Genomic DNA, 9,384 nt, shown 5'->3' with positions numbered 1-9,384 from the left:
TTACGTTGTTAACAGTTTCTACATAACGCGGTGCAAATTAATCTAATGAGCACTAAATATGAGGTTTCTGTATTATGCAGTATTAATTAATCGCGTTATAGGAAAATTGACTGTTCAGTAAAATTGTTGGAAAAAAAAGGAGGACATCCCACGTAGATAGTTGAAAAATAAGTATGATTCGTTTGGGAGCGTGTGAACACGACCATTTTAATTGGCTTCCATTTGTCTCCTTTAATCGTGAAGACGTCGCAGCAAAGATTGATCACCCTCACACATACTCCTGTAAATCCCAACAATGTGTTGCATCCATCGAATCCGAGTTTGAGTGAGCGGAGTGCGAGCGAACGAGCGAAGGCCTACTAACAAGAATGAATGGTCAATGTCGTCAATTTACATCATCTGGTCGCATTCCAACATTATAACGTAACACAGCACCAGTTTCAATCATTGTACAACTCTCAATCTCAATATAAAAAAAACACACACACACATAATCTGTTAACGAGCTTCGATTAATGCAATGCTCATTCATTCATTGATTAATTCAGTAGAAGACAAAGTTTAGAGGAATTATTATTACAAAACACCCAATTTAATTCCGGATGCAAATGATGCTCCGATTATTCCAAACCGATTAAAATTTAAAGAAGAAAACGGTCATGTTGTAGCTCTAAACATGATGATGTGTGTAAATCGTGAAGAGAATCATCGTGACTGTCTCCTCTCCAACGTTTCAAAAGTCCAAATTTAATTTCGGACCAAATTGGATGGTGTTTGTCTGTGATAATCTCTATGCAAATTCATCCCACAAATATACCATTCTTCTCTTTCGCTTTCGTTTCTCCATTCTCATCCTCTCTGATTTATATCCGAAATGCATTTACATAATTTAATCACAAATTCTATTGACAGGTTCTTTCTCCTCTCTTCCTTTTGCTATTATTATTTTTTTTATCGACACGCACCTCCTCCTCGTCCTTTTCCTTCCTCTTCTTCTCTGCTTCACCACCAGAAACCAATTATAATTCCAAGAACAATTCTCTACCAAATTTATCATCTAGTTTTGTTTCCTTTTGCAAATACCAATTATATTTTTTTTATTACCACTTTATAAAGCATCATATTTATTATGTTATTTGTATAAAGTTTTCATATTAAATAAATTATATTCAGAATTAAATAAATTTTGAATTATAAAAATAATAAATTTGAACTTCCAAAAAATTCTTTCTTTTATTACAAACATTTGTACAAACTTTATATGATTTTTAAGTTAAATACATTTTCAATACCAAATGAATACAAACTATAATTACTTTAATGATTCTCCAAATTACACACAAAATTTATCGTTATAATATTTAAAACAATTTACAATTACTTATTTAAAAATCTAAAAAAAAATATATAAAAACTTAATAGCATTTTAAATCACACAAAATACATTAATTTACCGACAAATTATTGATAGTCAATATATTATAACAATTGTTTATAGATTGCTGAAAATGTGTTTTCTTTAAAAAAATGATTTAATAATTAATTAAAACCATAAATTGTTGTCTAATCTCTAAGTATAGAATTGTTCGTTGAAAATATACATATTTTGCTTTTTATTACATAAACTATCAAAATAAACGATTATTGCTATAGGAAAGATTTCTATATACTCAAAGAATTATTTAAAAAAATAAATAAAAAAGAAAATCATAGTTTCTTGGTACATTTACTAAACAACCAATAAAATTTCCAATTTAAATATTTTTAAATTTATTGTGGATTAACAGATATAACAATCTCGTGGGCAATAGATAATGTGCTTCAGATATAAGAATTCCCTGATCATAGATTGTCAATGTAATGTAAGTTAAAATGTTACCAAGCGTTATGTAGATATTCTATATATTACCTAAGTTTTTAATGAATTGGTGGTTATTTCAAACAAAATTGTATTACAAGTTTTATCGGCAACATAGCTATAAATATTATTATATACATAATTACATAACCAGAGAAGTACGATAATTTTGTTCAATAATTAATTATGAATTTATATATAAAATGATTATTTTATTAAATACATTTTTCTACACATATTACAATAAGAAACTTAAATATTTTATACTTATATAATTAATTTTTGTTAGAAAATTAAAAAAGAAATGCATCGGCCGGGAATCGAACCCGGGCCGCCCGCGTGGCAGGCGAGCATTCTACCACTGAACCACCGATGCTTATATAAATTTAGTTGGAAGCAAGAAAACGTACATGAAAACACTTTAAAATTGTTTCAAATCTTACATAATAGCAAGTAGTTTATTAATATCACAATTTAATAACTGGATGATTGATGAATATCATCCAAGTACATATTTAAAATATAATATAAATGATGATGTTACAAATATATTAGATATGATAATATGAAAACCCATTGACATATATACACTTTGACATATTTACATAATATCATTATGTCAAAATAGATGTCATAAGACCTTCATATTAACTAAAAATAAACCATGATTAAATAATATAGGTGATATAGTATAGGTTCTTGACAATATATTTATATCATAGCTCAGTTAATTCTGGTATTACATCTACACTTAACTACCTAACTTGTAGATTAAAATACTCCAAAAATATATGTTTTATCTTACTTTATATAATTGTATTGTCGTGTCCCAGGGATGGAATTCTAGACACAGTGTATTATTGTCTGGTGTTGTCGTTGTGGAGTCTCAGTAATAAAAATTAAATAATTCAATTGGTTTTAAACAAGTTTATTATAATAATTGGTACTCTTGGGGTTATTTCCAAGACAATGTAAATACTTTAAAAGGTTGACTCTCAGGTTTTTATAAGACTATGCTTGTCCTCAAAGGTTCTGCTGAGACTATATTAGTCTTTAAATGTTTTACTGAAACTGATTCTAAATAATTATTCTACTTACAAAGTTAATTCTTATTAATACGGGGTGGGAGTTGTGATTGGAAGTAGGGTTTTGTATATATTGATGATTAAGCGTTCCCACGAGATTCGGCCTTGGTGGTTTTGTTTATTATAAGACTGGGACAAAATCCTATGCATATGTTTATATGAAAAATATGATTGATTACGATTGTACGTGTAATAATCATTATGTGTTTATAATAAGGACTTGAATTCGGAGTAAAGGTATAGGAGTATCGATGGGAATGTTTACGCTTGGTCCCCTTTGTTTATATTAAAGTGTATCGAACTGGGATCACGGTGGAAATGCCTTTATGCTAATGTATATGTTTATATAATAATGCGACTAAGAGACACCGTGGATGTCTCTAGTTCGTTAATACAATAATAACAATTATAATAATAATGGTTGGACACAATAGTATCATGATAGTTCATTATCATGTTTCTAAGCAAATCATATCAATTAATTGCTTATTGAGCTATAATCACAGTATATTATAGGTTCTTATTTATACCATAATTTACTTAATTCTTTTATTGCATCACTATACTCAACTACCTAACTTAAATGTTGAAATACTAAAAAAATATGCCTTTTACCTTACTTTATACATTTGTATCATTAATAATTATAGCAAAAACTTATTCATCCAAATACATATAACTAGGGATGTTACATTTCAAATGATGTTTCAAAGCAGTCATCATCTGTCCGGGTTATATAGTACACATGAATAGTCAGGAATCGGTTTCCTTCAGATATTGTACATGTAATGTGGTCTTTGTGTGTGATCCCCTCCGATTTTATTTTTGTTTTGTTTATTGGGGAAATTCCCCCCTGCATCAGTATCAAATCTCGTTGAGATGGAAGAGCGTACGTGCCATCAAGACCCAAACCGCAGACATCTCTGTAGCCTTATTACTGCAGGGGATTTAGGAAGGAAAGGACCTCAAAGACAGAACATATATATATATACTGGCATAACCACACAAATATATATATTTAATCGATTCGTGACATTTCCTGTAGGTAATTACATCTGTGAGAGATGTTGGGATTCTGTATTATTCATTATACAAAAAAGAGTTTTGATCCTCATTAACTTTATTAATTGTAATTAGATTTCACGTAGCAGCTCATTCCTCGTGTTCACTCCCCCCTATTAAAGTTCATCAATTATTTTGTAATTGTAAACTTGCCACCCTTCGTCATCGATGGTTTGGAGCACGTTCTCACGTTTGCTCTCATCGAACTTTCAATTCGATTGCAATTAAACTATCATCGTGGGGAAGTCGAGAAGCATTAGAGAAGATGATTACAATCGCATTTAGACAATATATACTGTTACGTAATTGCTCCTATATATCTTAACAAATAAATACATAATTTATTTAGAAATCATTCTATAGTTTCAATTTGATCACATGAATTTTGTTAACAATTATTTAATTATTAAACTTGATTCAGAGTTTGATATGCAAATACTTTTTGGTTATTCAATGAACTAATTATCATTCCTGATTATGTATTATTATGTTTCATGCGCTTAATATATCTGCAAATATTATTGCACAAATGTATGTTTACTGGACAACATGAATTATTCATTCCTAATTTGTCCAATATAATATAAATTTTGAACAGCAATTGCCTCCCAACTAGGTTACTTTACAATTTTGAAAGAAAAGTTGTTACAATTTCATACAAAACTTTTAAAATTAGTTTTTTATTAGGAAAATTATAAAAAAATAACAATTATTTTTAATGATATTTATCACGCATAAGATTTTTTATTTCTATAATTTTAACAATTTCATCTTATTAATCTGTTGTGGTTCAACTTTTGATTTTTGCATTATTTTGGAAAGTTGATACATTACCAAAGTTTTAAAGTTAGTTTTTTTAAGTTCATTTTCTATTAGACAAAATATTAGAATTCAGCATTGTTTTCGAAATTTTCTTTCATTCTTTTAAGTTGAATTAAATTCTAAAACTTGCATTGTTCTGAAAAGTTGATGCAATTCTATTCCAAAATTTTAAATTTAGTTTTTTTTTAAGTTCAATTTCTATTAGAAAAAAATTCAAATTCTGCATTGTTTTCGAAATTTTCTTTCATTCTTCTAAGTTAAATCAAATTCCAAAACTTGTATTGTTTTGAAAAGTTGATAAACTTCCATACCAAAGTTTTAAAGTTAGTTTTTTAAGTTAATATTCTATTAGAAAAAGTATTAAAATTCAGCATTGTTGTGGAAATTTTCTTTCATTCTTTTAAGTTGAATCAAATTCTAAAACTTGCATTGTTTTGAAAAGTTAATACAATTCCATACCAAAGTTTTAAATATATTTTTTAAGTTCAATTTCTATTAGAAAAAAATTAAAATTCTGCATTGTTTTTGAAATTTTCTTTTATAAGTTGAAACTAAATTATAAAACTTGTTTCATTTTTTTCTTACTAAAAATTACAAATAAGTTCTATTTGCAACAATTTTTCTAAATTTGAATACAAAATTAATTAATTAAAAATATATTAAGGGAATAACTGAGTTTTATACTTAATAAAAACATTAATTAATTATTTATAAAAGTAACTAAACACACTGGTTAAATGTATCAATGAGAAATATTAAGAGTAAGTAACATAATTCGAAAGTAATTCAACTAATTAATTAATGATTAAATTTATATATATATAAATTTAGGTATGTAGCAAAGTTATTAAGAGTTTTGTTGTGGTTACAGGATTATTACATTTTGTACGTTATATGACATTAAGTATTTGTAAATATTGACGTAATAATTCATCATCAGCGTGCGGTAATCTTCGAATTAGCGCTTCGGTGCCGTCCAATTCAATTTAATTATTGTTTTCGGTGCGGCCGCCGCAAAACGAGCGCAAAATCGTATCAAATTCTGCTGATCTCGCAGCAATCTTCAAAGCTTATTAACCGTAAAATTCCCATCATCCCGCCATTATGAGGCTAAGTGGTATTTAATGAAATAATCATAAGTTCTGATGAGGACGGAATTATTAAGATTACGGCGCAAACTGTTATCGCGGCCGCAGGTCGAACGGAAAGAATAAGAAAAAATAAAAGTAGAAGAGCTAAAGAAAAGAAGAAGTAGGAAGGAAAACTTAATGATAATCCCCGTCGTTATTATGTATGGTGGCATTAGCATACAATTTGAATATCATGAGAGATGAGAGAAGGAGCATTGTTTAATTTGGAGTAGTCGTGTTTGTTTTGTAGGTTTTTTTTTTGATAAGTTGTTGTTGTGAAAAGCCCGGAGGGTCGAAACCGAAACCTGGAGAATGTTTATTGCCGGAACTGATTATTGGTTAATTGCTCTTCTTCGACGGTCTCCGTTGCCGGTGGAAGAGCCTCTGTGGTTTCGGTTCTGGTATTGGTTAAGTTCTGGTTTTGAGCAGACGCGCGCCCACGGAACGTAAACGGTTTTACCTCTTCCGAGCGACCCAGGCGGACGGAGTTGAGTTGGTAATGTAATGGTGTGGTTACAAACTATAACCGCTAAACAAACAACTCTATATAATAAGTAACTTTTATCCTGTCCAGAGGCGATCTATCAGAGTCCTTGCCGTGCAAGAGGCTGAGAGAGAGAGAAAGAGGATTAATGAGTATACAAGTGAGAGAGAGAGAGAACGAACGACACGAACGGACCTGAGGCCTGGAGCTATCGGGTTAAAGCAGAAACATACTACAACAACAACAACGGCCGCAAGGAGTAGGAAAGAGTGCACACAATTATAAAGAAAACGGCGCAAGTTCAAACAGAACTCTCACAATACCTTTGAGGAAGGATTCGTCCGCGAAAGGAGAATAGCGGACAACAATAATAATAAAAAAAAGTAACATTACATGTGTTTGGAAGAGGAAGAAAAAAAAACAACATCCTTTGCTTTCTTTGTTGCTTTCAGATGAATGTCGGTATTTGATTTTGGGTAGCCGTAGGTGAATCGGTTTTTACCTCTCAAAGAAACGCTGAGTAAATAAACCTCATTGTACAAAAATAAATGTAACCACTCTTCCAACTGACGTAATAAAATCAATGATCATTTAACCTGAATTCCACAGTAAATTTAATTATTTTCAAATATATTAATTGCTTTAAATTTTTCTTTCTTCATTGAAAACTGATATTTTTGATATTCATATTTTCTATATATAAAACAATTGTTTATACTTTTTGACGTGCGACCCTATTGCAAATTATATTTAAGCTCACTTTGACACAAAGTGACAGGTGTCATTTCGTGTACCATTGAAAATTTTGGCTTGTCCCATAGGTCGAGAAACGCTGTATTAGACTATATTGAAAACAACAATAATTTGAAATGTATTCAACAAATACACAAGGTGACAGCAGTTCATTCGCAACCCATTGAACAGTTTGGGTCATGACCTGTACTCTGAGAAATGTTGCTTTAGATAATAACAACAATTATCTGAATGTTAATAAATAAAATACACATAGTGACAGCTGTCATTTCGCAACCCATTTAAAATTTCATGTAACAAAATTTTGGAGAAAAGATCCATTTTTATCTGTTTTATTTTGTTAGTGACATGATTTTTTGCTATTTAATATAGCGTTGGGGCTGGGAGCTACAATTTAGCATAAAAAGAGCCGCATGTGGCTCCAGCCACCATTTTTCCGACTCCTGATCTAAAACTTCTTTCTTTATTACACAACTTATAACATTTAATATCTTTTTTTTATGTGATTTCAGTGAATTTAATATCGTTATGGTATTAGAAGGTTTTCCCAACAATATTAGGACTTTGATTAGACACAGTACATTTATAACATGTGCGATGAGCATTGTGATATGAATACGTTTTGTATCAGTCCTCTATGCTTCCCCTACTTTATTCCTATTTCTTTTTATTTGGGGTACTTTTTTTTCTATTGTTAGAGTGTGTGATAGAAAGGGAACGTGTAGAACAATGGCGATTTTTATTTCAAGTTAAATATTCCATGAAAGTTGTTGTCGGCTCACCGAATGCAACACGCTTTTTTTATGTGAACGCAATGGCTTTCGGATTTGTTGCAGTGTGGAACAGCAACAGCAACAGCAGTGGTATATTTAGTGCAGCGAATATTACGTTTGTTAGCTAAAGTGTATAAACAGAATTTATTGGCGCTATTAAAATCATAAATTCCGTGGGGCACATGTGAACTTGTCAAACGGAATGGAGGGTCCAGTTCGACACGTTTCCCTAATTAGCGCAATTAGTGGAGGGAGAAAGGGTGGATAGGTCCGAACGATGACCGAAACTGCAAATAGTGCGCGTAATGCGCGTTGGATTTTAAACGGAAACCGGGGACGATTGTTTCAATTACACCCTGTAAATCAAAATTTAATGTAAGGAATGTGACTTAATTAATGCACGGTCGTTTCAGTTATTACCTTTGTCCACTGCTGCTTTTACAACCGAAACATAATATTTCAGCCTGATGTCACATAAATTTATATTGAGGCATTGAATTAGTTATGCAACACACTGATATTACCTTGATAAGTCGGATTCAATTAGTGCGGATTCACTATAATAAGGTTTGAAAATTTCTAAAAAAAACTTAATTGTAACTGAATTGAATTGAATTGAAATTACTACCCACAACTATGAGAGACTTAATTTGTACGGTTGTACGTATTTTCTTTATTTACTCGATTAGTCCTATTTTAAATAGTTCGGGATATTGGCGGAACCGTACTGTGCGAGGTATTGATGTAATTAAATAAAAGAATTACATAGAATTAGTTATGCAACAGAATGATATTACTTCGATAAGTCAGCTTCAATCAGTGCGGATTCACAATAGTACGATTTAAAAATTTCTAAACAAACTTAATTGTAATTAAATAAAATAAAAAATACTACAGAAAACTATAAAGTCTCTTTTTGTGCGATCTGTTTCTATTTTCTTTATTTACTCTATTATTCCAGTTTCAAACAGTCCGGGATATTGGCTGAGCCGTATTGTGTGAGGTATTGCTGTAAAATATAAATGTTCCATATAATTAGTTATGCAACAAACTAATATTATCTCGATAAGTCAGCTTCGGATTTAAAAAAAAAACCTTAAATTATAATTGAACTTAATACATATTTTTTCCAAAAAATAATTTGTTTATGCATATATAACAGGTATTCTCTTCATACTCTCTTTTGGGGTAGTTTATTTCTATTTACTTTAGTTACTCGATTAGTCCGGTTTCTAATATTTTGGGATATTGGTGGAATTGATTGTCCGTACTAAACGATCTATTGCTAATTAAATAAAAAAGGTTACTAACAAGGATAAAAAGATGAAAGAGAAATATTTTTACTCAATTCACGAATTTGTACTTGAAAATTAAAATTTTGTTCGATTTTTGTGCGATTTATATCTATTTTATTTAT

At 30.3% G+C, this 9,384-nt stretch overlaps 1 non-coding gene across 1 annotated transcript; it reads right to left on the bottom strand.

Annotated features, from left to right (window-relative positions):
- Positions 1-2,163: 2,163 nt before the first annotated feature.
- On the bottom strand, positions 2,164-2,234 carry Trnag-gcc. Its single transcript has one exon. It is a non-coding gene; the product is annotated as a tRNA-Gly (tRNA).
- Positions 2,235-9,384: the final 7,150 nt, after the last annotated feature.

This window comes from Nicrophorus vespilloides, unplaced genomic scaffold (genome assembly GCF_001412225.1).
Source record: "Nicrophorus vespilloides isolate i.1.1-1 unplaced genomic scaffold, Nicve_v1.0, whole genome shotgun sequence".
NCBI lineage: Eukaryota > Metazoa > Arthropoda > Insecta > Coleoptera > Silphidae > Nicrophorus > Nicrophorus vespilloides.
The sequence above is the reverse complement of the archived record's forward strand: the minus strand, read 5'-3'. Positions and strand labels throughout refer to the sequence as shown.